This window comes from Apodemus sylvaticus, chromosome 6 (genome assembly GCF_947179515.1).
Source record: "Apodemus sylvaticus chromosome 6, mApoSyl1.1, whole genome shotgun sequence".
Classification (NCBI taxonomy): Eukaryota; Metazoa; Chordata; class Mammalia; order Rodentia; family Muridae; genus Apodemus; species Apodemus sylvaticus.
In genome coordinates, this window is record NC_067477.1 from 71,372,140 (window position 1) to 71,384,550 (window position 12,411).

Consider the following 12,411-nt stretch of genomic DNA (forward strand, 5'->3'; position numbering starts at 1 on the left):
CTCTGTGTAGCCCTGGCTGTTCTGGAACTCAGTCAGTAGACCAGGCTGGCCCTGAACTCAGAAATCCGCCTGCCTCTGCCTCCCAAGTGCTGGGATTAAAGGCGTGGATCACCACACCTGGCCCCTTTTCTTTTTAAAAATACAATAACTTCATCGAAGTTTTTGAAAAGAAGACATGAAGTCCAGGCCAGGCAACCTGAGGCCATCTTGAATGACAAGGCAAGTCAGTATCTGTCTGTCTGTCTGTCTGTCTGACTTTCTAAAGTCCCTAAATACAATGATGGGTCAAAGGGCAGAATGCTGTGGGTCTCCAATGAACATACAGGGACATTTGACTGGAAGAAAAATTAACCTGGAATAGTCAAGGCTTGGTTTGCATCTTGGTTTGCATCTCCCTGAGCAGAATCTCTACAGTGAATCTACCAGCCCATGGCTTCCAGTTTCCTTTCTGTTGCTGCAATAAAAACACTGTGACAAAAGCAAACTAGAGAAGGAAAGTGTTTCAGTTTTATCATTACATCTCTCATAGAGGAAAGTCAGGGCAGGAACTGATGCAGAAACCACAGAGGGATACTCCTTTTGGTTGTTCCTGGTTAATCCTTAGGTGGCTTCTTTACTGGTTCAGGCCCTGTCTAGGGAATGGTGCCGCTCACTGTGGGCTGGGCCTTCCGATGTCAATGAACCACCAGACACGCCCATGCGCAATCTGCCCTGGGTGATCGATCCTTCAACTGAGACTATGTCTCAGATGACCAGGCTGTGCCAAGTTGACAGTTAAAACTAACTAGAACACCCTGCTAATCTGAAAGGTGGGAGGGAAGCAAGCTTGAAGAGGTGGAGGAGAAGAAAGTATTAGTAAGAGGAGCGCTTGCCTGCCTGAGCAACAAAGGTCAAAGGTCCCTTTGATGTGGAAGCTTATTTTTACTTTTTGGGGAAAAAAAATGTTTTCAGTAGCTTCAGGTCCCTCTTGCCTTTGAATTGATTTCTCTCCAATCACAAGCAGTCCATTAGAAAGCCGTGCAGCAAGCGTCTGGAGCCAGAAGGTTGTCTCCAGGCTAGATCCGGGCTGACCATTTTCCTGAACTTGGGGTGTTATGTGTCAGAGCTGATGAAGCTGAGTCCTGACCTCGCTGAACCTGGAGCATGTCCTGGTATATCAGGATACAGAGTGGGCCAAGGCAGATGTGTGGAGTGTGGACATTGGCAGATGTGACCACAAGAGCAGCCAGGAAAAATGTGACAGCTGGCATGTGTTCCACACGTAGACCACACGAGAGTGGTCACACCGTTTGCTGTGCCAGGAGGGAGGCAGAACAAGTCACTCACGACAACCGAGGAATGAGAAAATCGGCCGGCTTGTTTGCTCCCTTCCTGTAACTGCAGCGTGGGGACGACTTGGAATGCTTCCGGTACTCGGAGGTCTGAGTCACTGAGTTCACAGGGCTTCTGAAGGAGCCATATCTTTCCACTGGAGTAGTATGGTACTCCACGGACCCTGCTGGCAGCATCTTGAGAGAGGTACAGTGTGGGACACAGAATCATGCCTAGCTGTCTGGACCACAGGTGACACCTTGGTGGGCAATTTGAATAACAAGGACTGCAAAGTCTCTGGGGTTTTATAAAAGTCTTAGGCAGGAGTCTGACCACAGAGGGGTCAAAGATGGCAGTGCCAAAGAATCTCCTGGTTCTTGGCAAGAACCCATTCCAAGGGAGCTTTCTTATATCATGTCTATACCTCTGCTGTGGGTGGGTAGCAGTATTCTTCCCTCATTGTATTGGTGTGTGCGGCACAGGATGTAAGGACAGCAGTGAATAGGCACTGAACTTTAAATATGGGACCTAGCATAATGCATGAGGGAGTGTTCCAATCCACACACATCTAGCAGGATGGGTATGCATTTCCTCCCTTTTAGGAATAAGGAGATTAAAGCTTACTGAGGGTAAGTAGCTTTCTCAAGGCAATACAGCTAACAGGACCTGAGGCTGGACTTGAATTCAGGCAGCCTGTTTTCAGATGCCTGGCTAGGGATTAACTGGGGTGAGGGGGGTCATGTTGGGGCTTAAACTCAAGGCTTTATGAAGGCTAGGCAATCCATGGTTTGTGTTTTTTTTTCCACTAATGGCAATGAACAGCAGAATTAGCTGTCTCCCAGCTGTGTTGTGGCAAATCCACTGTTGATTTTAATTTTATTTTTGTGTCTCTCTCCCTCATACCTGTCGTGGTATTTTCTAACCTTGATTTTTATCCAAAAATGCTGAAACCTTGCAAAGTGACAGAAATAGGTTATAGATCAAATGATTTTTTTTTGGTACCTTGAAGTCAAGAACGCTAGAGAATGAGGTCAAGGAGAGAGTCGATGGCAATGCTAAGTGCTTCAGAGAGGCCAAGGTAAGCTTGTCAGCGGCCATCAGAGTCACAGCTCAAGCTAGTGTGCAGAAGTTGCTTTCCCATACGCAACCATGTGCCCCTGATGCCCTGTCCCCTTTCTAGGAAGCAAACAATATTACCAACTAGCACACACACACACAAATACATTATATTTAGTGCTCTACACCTCTCCTCTACACTAACCCTGTATCTATAGTCATGTAGACTAGGATGTCTGTAAGCTTCTCTTGTGAGCCCTTTCTGCCTGAGAGACTCTTATGTGCTCTCCCCCAAAGTATGTTGTAGAAATCCATCATTTACTAATGATCAACCATGAAGAAATTTATTTTAAACTAATTCCTAGTTATATATATATATACATATATATATATATGTATATATATATGTATATATATATATATATAGAATTTTACCATTTTAAAATGCAAATATGCATACTAATGAGATGGAAGCATATTTGTTTTATACAAATAATTAAATCTTAACTGAGTATTTCATTCTATAGACCAGTCAGTATCAATATTTTGATTTTATAGTTTCCAATGCTCAAAGTCATGACACTTTGCATAAATATGAAGTATAGAATGGAAGCAGTACTTTTAGGACCATTTTATAAATTGTTGAGAATTCTATCTTAATCCCAAATTCATTCTGTGATTTATTTTAAAAAAATTATTCTTTTCTAATATAACACATCCCAACCACAGTTTTCCTTCCCTCTATTCCTCCCAATTTCCCTCTCCTCCAGATCCATTCATCCTCCATTTCCCTTCAGAAAAGAGTAGGCCTTCCAGGGATATTAACTGAATACATCATAACAATATACAGTAAGGCACAAACCCTTATATCAAGACTGGGCAAAGCAACCCAGTAGGAGGAAAAGGGTCCCAAGAGCAGGCAAAAAAGTCAGAGACACCCCCACTCCCAGTGTAAGGAGTCCCACAAAATCACCAAGTCAACAACCGTAGCATCCATGCAGAGGACCTAGTGCAGACCCACGCAGGCTCTGTGATTGCCGCTTCAACCTCAATGAACCCCTGTGAGCCCTGCTCAGAAGATTCTGTGGGCCATGTTCTCCTGGGTGTCCTTGACCTCTCTAGTTCCTACAATTCTTCTTTTCCTTCTTCTGTGGGGTTCTTGGAGCTCAAAGGGGAGGGACCCAGTGGAAACCTCTAACTTGGGCTCTCTCTCTCTCTCTCTCCACCTAATGTTTGACTGTGTGTCTCTGCATTGCTCCCATCATCTGCCAGAGGGAGCCTCTCAGGTGACAGACAGTTGGGCTAGCACCAATCTGTGAGTATAGCAGAGTATAGCGGAATATCATTAGGAACCATGTTATTGATTGTTTTCTATCCTGGGTCTCTGGGCTACCCAGCCTCCAGTTCCTGGCCTTCCAGGCAGTGTTAGGTATGGCTTCCTCTCATGGCATAGTCTTCAAATTAGACCAGTCATTGGATGGCCACTCCTATAAGTTCTTCACCTCCCCTTGTACATCTTTCAGGCAGGATAGATTATGGGTCAAAGGTTTTGTGGCTGTGTTGGTGTCCCACTCCCTCTACTAGAAGTTGCCTGGTTACTGAAGATGGCTGGTTCAGGCTCTGTCTTCTCCATTACTAGGAATCCCTGGTCCAAATTTATTCAGTAATTTTTTTTGTTGTTGTTGTTTAGATGAAGCTTAAGTCAGCAACTCTGTGAACTACCTTTTAGACCAAATACTTTAACACAATCAAATCCAAAGCTATACCAACTCGTAATGTGCTGAGAGGCTACGTGATGGTAGGAAATACTGTCTTTGTTTCCCATCATTATGACACTATGCTCTATAAGAACAGGAAACTTTGAATGTATAGTAAAAACATGATGGTTAAGAACATACTGTAGTCTTGCGCCTGGCATTGGTGGTGTTTGGCATGATGGTGTACAGTGCAGTGCACACATGCTGAGTGCATTGTGGGCTGCCATCCGGCAAACATTGCTAATCATACCTCAGATTCATCATGCATTTGGTTACAAATTAATTTTTGTGCATTCTGTGGCTAAATTTTTCACGATCTCCATACTCAGTTGGAGTATGGAGCCACAGCTGTAGTTTAAGAAGTTGCAATGAAACCTTAACAGAACGGTATAGCAAAGAGGCTCACCATTGCCTTTGGTGCTGGCATAGGATTCCACAGTCTGGTCATATGACGATTGAGGTAATAATGGCTTGTCTTGAGCTGATACAACAAAAGCACTTCTATCCTGGGGAGAAACTGGATGAGGCTGACACAGCTCCACTCAGGAGAGTTAGGATGAAGAAACTTGCTGAGGTGCTAAGAACTAAGCACCCACTTTGGGTACCTCTAGTCCTTACAGAAAATGTCTAATGGACAAACAGACGGCAGGCAAAGGCAATCGGAGCCACACCCCTCATTTTGACTTTGCTTCAAAGAGACTTTGTGCTTGTCTGCATCTATCCATCATCTAGCCAGCCAGTCGTCCAAGTTAGCATTTACTAAACCTCTCTCCATTTGGGATACTCTGGGAGCTAGAGCTACAGAGACAGAAAAACAGATTTATAACTTCCCAAGCATTGGGTCCAGTACCATACATGACATACGAGGAAGTAAGCCGTGTTCAGAAATGGAGTTTCTAAGGCATAACAGAGTTGCAGCTGTAAGGAGATGTTTGGCAATAATTTCTGTAAGGACCAGACCCCGCTGAGCCACCTCGGCTAACCGAGTCCTCAGGTGGAAGTGCCCTGGTAGGAGGAGAGCCTTAGTCACCCTGCTTTGTGTATCCAAATTTCTCGGTTCCGATGGAAGAGTCTAAGCTCAGGTTTTTTCTGTTCGAATGCCACTACTTTCTGGGGAACATTAGACAGGGACTGAATTCTACACTTAAATGTAAAGCAGGAAAGACTTAATTTCTCTTCTCAGTGTTTTTATTGGGCTTAAATGAACTGACATGGAGAGGACATAACAGAGCCCATGAAAAATAAGAGAAGCATGTTGTTTTCCTCCGCCGCCTTTTGTCAGGCTGACCCACACAATTGATTACTGTGATTTTGAGTATATATTAATTAATAACAGGATCAAGTTTAGAAGTCAGATTCCTGTGACTGGTTGGTATACTAAGAATGATACAGGGTCTTGCCTGTATTTTTCCTAGAACTGTCGGTAACTAATCAACATGCATTTGTGTATAATTGTGTAATTAGAAAGTTAAAAGAACTGGGGCTTGGGAGATTCCTTAGAGGTTAAGAGGTCTTGGTTGTTCTTGCAGAGAGCCTGGGTTTGGATCTCAGCACAGGGAATGAGATCTGTCACCCCAGTTCTAGATCAGAGTTCTCCTCTGACATTCCCAGGCTCCCACACACACATGTATACCCTCAGACACACAACCATACACATAAAATAAAGACACTTAAAAGTTAATAGCACTAAATTAAAAATAGTTTAGCACTGTAACATATAAATGATTTAAGAGCACCAATTATTTTGAAAAAGGCTTATAAATAATTGGTCAGACATAAGTTTAAAAATCATTCTAGTATTTAACTTATGAGCACATTGTTGAGTGGTAGCTTTTATTCTATGGCTATATCTTTTAAAAAAATATTCATTAAAAATTTTATATACTTACATGGCTATATCACCAGTGTCCATCTTGGCAGGTTTTTTTAATTCAATATATTATTTATTTACATTTCAAATGATTTCCCCTTTCCTGGATCCCCCATCCCCAAAAGTCCCATAAGCCCCTTCCCTCCCCCTATTCCCCAATCAACCCCTTCCCACTTCCCAGTCCTGGTATTCTCCTACACTGCTGCATTGAGCCCCCGGTCCTGGAAAGTCTCAATGCCTCCTGGCAATTTTGTGAAGGAGATTGGCAATGATTTAAAGACTTCTTTTTTAAAATGAAAATCTTCCCAAACTGTCTGAAGACAAAAGAGGAATCTTTGGAGTGTGTGATGGTTGTAGTTGTTTACTTGGCTGGCGTATGAGATGTGAAGTAAATGTGTGTGTCTGTTGGGGGCTTTTCTCAGAGGCTTGACATTTGGGATGGTGATGGGGGAAAAGATCGACTCTCAACGTGGGCAGTCACGTCACAGGAAAGGCGGTTTTGTGCACACTCTCTTCACTGCTGCTTCTTGGGGGAGGGGGGGCTGCCAGCTATCCATGCCAGCTTTCTTGTTCTTGGCAACACTCCAAGAAACTTGCAGGCTTTTACCACCCAACTGGGACGCCGAGGTGTCCAGTTTCTTAGACTGAACAGCTGTAAGGTTCTGTTCATGCAGACATTTTTTAGATTACCCAGCCTTTATCACATTAGACAATCTGATAAATCCCTGAATAATTCATTCGCGCGCGTGCGCGCGCGTGCACACACACACACACACACACACACACGTTCTGGAGAAGTCTGCCTCTCTCACTTAGAGCTTCTATTTCTGTGATAAAACACCAGGACCAAAATCAGCTTTGGGAGGAAACGGTCTACTTCAGCTCTTAGGTCACACTCCATCACTGAGGGAAGTCAGGGCAGGAACTCAAGGCAGGAACCTGAAGGCGGAAGCCGAGGAGAAGCACTGCTTCCTGGCTCGCTCCCCATGATTTGCTCCTCCTGCTTTCTTAAGCACCCCGGAATTAGAGGGGACCCCATCCACAATGGGCCATGGATTCTCACACCAATCACTAATTAAGACAATGCCTTCAGGATTGCCTCTGGGCCAATCCTTCTTTTTTAACTGAACAATTTTTTCATATGATATATTTTAGGTTTTTCTCTCTGTTCTACTAATTCTTCCCAGATCCTTCCTACCTACCCAACTTTATGTTCTTTTTCTCTTTCCTTTCAAAACAAACAAACAAACAAACAAACAAACAAACCAACCAACCAACCAACCATATAAGAAACAAAGGCAACAAAAGTTCAAGGAACACCCATTGCTCACCCAGCCAGACAAGTGAAAATCAAAACAAAAAACTAATAAGACAATAAAAGCTGTGGGCCATCGTGGGAAGGCGTTTTCTGATATGTAGTTCCCCCTTCTCAGGTAACTCTAGTGTGCGTCATTTTACAAATCAACTGGGACACTGTCTCACACAAAACATTTGCCAAAGACCTTCAAATATGTATGCGCCTTGTCAATGTAAGGTTTTAGTCACAAAAATTATTTAGGATTTTTGTTTGCTTAAAATAGGTTTCTGTTTTATTAAAGCTAAGAAAAAATATCTTAAACTTTAAACTGATAAATAATGAATATTTGTAAGGTGCTGGGGGCACCATCAAACATTTGATTCATGGTTACATTATACAGTGTTAAAATCAGTATAAATATATTTATCAACAGCTTGTGCTAAAATGTTAAAAACCAATCTCAATCTTTCTTGTAAATGTTATTTTCCTCTTTATTGAAAATAGATCTTTTTCATATGATATATCCTAATTACTGCTTTCCCCTCCCCCAGCTCCTCCCAAATCTTTCCCCACTTCCCCTCCCACCCAAATCCACACATTTCTTTCTCTCTCTCATTAGGGAAAAAAATAAACAGGCCTCTACATAATAATAATAAAATAATATAAAATAAAAAAATAGAAATAGCAAAAACAAACTGAAGAGAAAGCCAAAGGAAAAGCATAAGAAACACAGAGACGCTGAGACATGTTCACATACACAGAATCCCATACACACACAACATCAGAAATCATAACATATACACAAAAGGCCTGCCAGGTAAACAAACAGCCAGCGACCCTTCGACAAGGCTGTCACATTCATGTTCTGTCAGAATCGTGCTGTGCACAGGGCTTGCACTTGTGCTCTGTATTCCCACTGGAGGAGATTAGTTTTCCCTTTGTAGTGGTCATCGATTGAGATGGTTTTGGGGTGACGGATGGGGGCTTGCGTCCACTTCCACTCTCAGTGCTGGGACTCCGTCTGGCTTAGACCTGCGTAGGCCCTGTGCACGCTGCTGCAGTATCTGTGAGTTCATATGTGTGTCACTCTGCTGTGGTTAGGTCTGTTTCCTTGGTGTCCTCTGGCTCTTAGAGTTCTGCCTCCTCTTCCATTGGGTTCACTGATCCCCGAGGGGAGGCATTTGATGGAGATAGCCTATTTAAGACTGAGTGTTCCAAGGTCTCTGAGTCTTTGTACATTGTTCAGTGTGGGTCTTTGTATTTGTTCCTAAGGAAACTCCTTTGATGATGGCTGAGCAAAACTGATAACAGAATACATTAAGAGGTTGTTAGGAATCATTTTATTGCACATTCTGTTAGTATCTGGTTTTCTTCTAGGTCCCTGGCCTATCTAACCTTAGGTTCTTGGCGACCTGAGCAGTGTCAGGCATGGGCTCCATCTCACAGAGTGAGTCTTAAATGCCATCAGATAGTGGTTGGTCACTCCTACAAGCTTTGTGTCATTACTGCGCCAGCTTATCTAGAAGGCAGGTCACCATTGTAGATAGCAGGGATTGTAGCTGGGTTGGTGTTTACCTTCTTTCTTTGGAAGCATGCAGAATACTTCCCAGCACCATGAACACTAGTCAGTGAGGATGAAGGCTGTGGGTAGGCACCAGCTCAGCTTCTTTGTGTTCAAGTCTTCAACAACAGGATCTTACGTGATTGTGGAGGACAACTGATAACCTTGGCCATAGCTCAGATTGTTTAGGGATTTCCATGAATCCCCCTAGGCCAATAATAGCTGTAACCCATTCCCTGCACTGGAAGTCTCACTGTGTGACATGAAATACCTACTTTAGGTTTTGTCTTCCCTGTTTGGTGATTCCATTGAGATTTATTCCATATATGTATATATTTTAAGAAGCTTTTACTGTATTTAGTTTCCATACCACCCCTCAAATGGCCCTTCTAGCTGATGTTCCCTGTCTTCCCTCCACCACCCCCTCCAGACCCCTTTGACCCTCCTGCTTCAGCAGCCTTCCAGTCATAACTACTTTATTTCCCCCTTTGATTTAGTAAGGGTTTCTATTGCTGTGACAAAGCACCATGACCCAAAAGCAACCTGGGGAGGAAAAGGTATTCTGCTTACATTTCTGCTTTGTGGTCTAGCATTGATGGACGCCAGAACAGGAACTTACACAGGGCAGGAACCTGGAGGCAGGCGCTGATGCAGAGGCCATGGAGGGGTGCTGCTTACTGGCTTGCTCCTCATGGCTTGTTTAGCTGGCTTTGTTTATTTGTTTGTTTGTTTCTTTCTTTCTTTCTGTCTGTCTGTCTTCCTTCCTTCCATCCTTTCTTTCTTCTTTCAGCTATATTTCATAGTCTCCTAGCAATATTACATTTGCACCATTCCTATGACACTATGTCGATCATGTTTTAATAATATCCCTGTATAACAGTCTCTAATACTATCATGTTGACTAGTTTTCATATTGTCTTCCTCTACGTGATCCACTCTGAGTGACACATTCGACAGGAGCAAGTCACTGGATCTCCAGGGCCTAGGACAGTGCTTCCCACGTGGCAGATGTCCAGGCAATAATTGGCGAGTGAACTTTGACGTTATTTTTAGAAGACCTCATTTTAAGTCAGCCTGCTTTCTTATAAAACCCAGTCGACCAGCCCAGGGATAACACCACTCACAATCACCAACAACGAGGATGCCCTTCGGGCTTTGCCTGCCTCCTGAGCTCGTGGGGGCATTTTCTCAATTGGAGCTCTCTCCTCTCAGAAGACTTTAGCTTGTGTCAAGTTGACATAAAACTATCCACAACCCCTTCCTAAGGACGGGCGATCCCTCCCCAACCCACTGCCTCACTCTATACTTAACCTTTGTGGCTATATGGATTGCAGCTTGCGTTTCAATGGCTTAACAGCTGACATCAACATAGAAATGAATCCTTCCCTTTTGGATCTGTGTTACATCAGAATGATTTCTTTTCTAACTCTATCCATTTACCTGAAAGTTTCGTGAATTTTTTTATGAGCTGATAATATTCCATTGTGCAAATGTTTCCATACCATTTAAATTTCCTTTATCCATTCTTCTGTTGATAGTCATCTAGGTTCCTCCCCCCCCAGTTTCTGGCTATTAAGAATAGAGCATCAGTGAACACCTTTTAGCAAGTGTCCAAAGGGTAGTGTTCTTTGCCATACAGAAGATTTTCAGTTTTATGAAGTCTGGCTTATTAATTGTTGTTCTTAGTAATTGTGCTAATGGGATTCTATTCAGAAAGTATGCTCCCGATCCAGGGGGCCCTCTTTCTCTCCTATTAAATTACGTATATTTGACCTTACCTTGAAGTCTTTGATCAATTTGCAGCTGAGTTTTATGCAGGGTGGTAATTATGGGTTGATTTAGATTCTTCTGCACATAGCCACCAAGTTTGACCAGCACCATTTGTTGAAGATGCTATCTTTTTGTCCAGTGTTTATTGGTGTCTTCTTTATAAAAAACAAATCAGGTGTCTATAGTTCTGTGTTTTGATGTCTGGCTCTTCTGATAGATTTCATTGATCAACATTTCTGATAACATTATGTTTTATTACTATGCTTTTGTAGTACAATTTGAAGTTGTGGATAATGATTCCTCCAACAGTTTTGTTTTTCATGATTATTTTAGCTATCTTTGGGTTTTGTGTTTTCGTATGAAGCTTATAATTGTCCTTTCATGATCTGGGATGAATTGTGCTAGAACTCTGTGTTTCTGGCTATGTGCTCTATGCGAGTTCCAAGACTGCCAGGCAGTCTCAAAAAAAAAAAAAAATTAGAACTGTGTTATGGAGTTACCTTCAGGCTATGTGGGCAGAGAGGATATGAAGCATCTGTGACTAGGAGGGGAGTGTGTCAGGCTTGCTGGCCTGCCTCTCTAGCCGAATCAATAACAGTCAATGAGATCAATGAGATCACTGATCCAGGATCAATGAGAAACTCAGCCTCAAAAATGATGAGCGATTGAAGAAGACCCCAGCTGACCTCCACATGCACATGGACACCTATGTGAACATACACACATATGTGTATATATTTACACACATATATACACACACACATTACATATATGATACACACATACTTATACAAGAAAGAAAGGAAAGAAGAAAGAAAAAATCAAAACTATAAAGCAAATACCACAAAGTTAAAGCAACAACATTTTGGAGTGGCATCTTCCTAGGTCCTCTAACACTGGAGAATGCCAGGTGGAAGAGATGGAGTCTTTTGTCTTTCTCACTATTTAGGTTGGTAGTAAGCCTGGCTTGGTCACGTGTCGGATGTCTGGCAGATACTTACTGCCGGGCATGCTTAGCTTTGCAGCCATGAGTGGGAAGGTCTCCTGTGATCTGGAGACTCTCTAGTTCACACAATCCAGGGTGGCTAATGCTCTGTCCCAAGGATGCCTCCTGATGCAGTGGGGGATGGCTGATGGAGACTGAGTGCTAAGATCTCTATAGGAACCCCAGCCTCAGGGCTTTCAGACCCTGTTCAGCATTAAATACCACGCAGTGGCAAGAGGCTGCGCAGGTCACAAACACCACCAGAGCTTCAGAATTCGCAGTTCCACCAGCAGTGAGCTGTGTAAAGGACAGGGGGTGCCTGCCAACTTCATGCTGTGCCCAGTTATCCTTAGGGAAGATGGTCTGCTTACTGTACCACGAATGAGGCTGCCAACCACCATACCCTTTGTTTGCCCTAACCACTTCTCCTCCTGCCTGAATGTCCGTGTCTGCATTCATCTTCCCCATTTCCACATTTGCCTGTGTCTGTCTCCTGCCCAGAGTCTCTGACAGTTGTTCCCAGGCTCTCTGATTTGTGATTTCACTTATTTTCAACTCTATAATCTTAGACGAGGACTCACTCTCTTGACTGCTGATCCAGTCACAGTGCCCAACTGGATATGAGTTTGTTAGCAACAAGGCAACCTGGCTCACCCTGTGAGGCTTCTCCTTCTCCTTCCCCTTACACACACACACACACACACACACACACACACACGCGCACACACACACACACACACACACACAGGGTGAGGTTGTGATGGCTGGAGCCATTGAGTCCACTTGTTTTGCTGTACCATTCCT